Here is a 1409-nt window from a genome sequence, read left to right on the forward strand (position 1 = left end):
CTGGGATCGAGCCCCACATCGGGCTCTCTGCTCAGCGGGGAGCCTGCTTCCCTTCCTCTCTCTCTGCCTGCCTTTCTGCCTGCTTGTGATCTCTGTCTGTCAAATAAATAAATAAAATCTTAAAAAAAAAAAAAAAAAAGAACTGTTGATTTTCTGTTGCATTTGGACCGCTCACTCATTGATGTAATAATTAAGGTAATAATAAACACTTCTCAAGATTTTACAAGGTTACTTTATAGATGGCAGAATTAAAAAAAAAAGTAGTAAGCAGAGTGTTTATTTTTTTAAAATTACTTAAAAAAGGTTGTTTACAGAGATGTGGATTTACATAACTTGGCGACAACATTTTAAAAATGTACAGGCTATTTCATATTATTGCACTTACTCTTCCATAATATATAAGGCATTTTATTTTACATAAATAAAGGATAATGTAGAATATCATACAACAGGTGTGGTGCCAATTAAGTCAACCATAAAATTAAATGAGATGTGTTTCGGAGGACAGAAATGCAATCCAACTTATTTCAATCTTCACAGATTATCCTTGCAACTACAGTTTACTTGTTACAACACGTATTTACCCTCATAGCTTATTGTGGATGACTGATGCATTAGAAAACTGAAACAATGAAAGTTTTAGTAGGATAATAGAATACCATTAGTGCTTACTTCAGGAAGTGTGGGGATTAGACTCATTAGAAATACTAGTCATGCCTTGAACACTGAAGACAAATAAGTAGCTTTCGATCTGAGGGTCAGAGATAGTTTAGCCTTTTGCTTTCTCCCTTAAGTTCCAACTGGCCAGGGAAACCCTTCTGGCAAGATATACTAGAAGTGATGACTTTAGCCTACTTCAGTGAGTGAAAGGTCTACCCTTGTACTTTTCAGATAAGATGATCAGAGACTCGGAAGGAGACTGTTCCATTGCGCTGAACTGCTCTAGAAATTCCGGTCTGTTCACATGGGACTGTGAATTTCTTACTAGGAGGCACAGCTGGAAGAGTGGAGGCAAATATTCTTACCATTTAGGCAAGAAAGCAGAAACCACACCACTGACCCCAGAGACTTAAAAACAATCTAGCATGCACCTTGCACTGACTGCCTACAGAATCCTACCAGGAAGTGTAGTGAAAAGTAGAAGTTACATGAGTCATGTCTTTCTAGCTAACTCTTGTACTACATTCTCTTCTGTATAACCTGTTTAAAAAAAATGAGAAGTCTGGGCTCACACCAGCCAGATACTTCATTCTCATCCGAGAGACCCCTGTGGGCCAACTCGGCAGAGGTTTTATGGTAAGGGAGGAGTCCCTCGGAAAACGATGTACAAAGGTGACAGCGCGAGCATCTCCATGATGGGGGCAGGGGCGGGTGTACAGTGACCTCACTTCTGTTCTCTAGGCCACAGA

This window comes from Enhydra lutris, unplaced genomic scaffold (assembly GCF_002288905.1).
Source record: "Enhydra lutris kenyoni isolate GAN:26980312 unplaced genomic scaffold, ASM228890v2 scaffoldscaffold5, whole genome shotgun sequence".
In the NCBI taxonomy this organism is placed as follows: domain Eukaryota; kingdom Metazoa; phylum Chordata; class Mammalia; order Carnivora; family Mustelidae; genus Enhydra; species Enhydra lutris.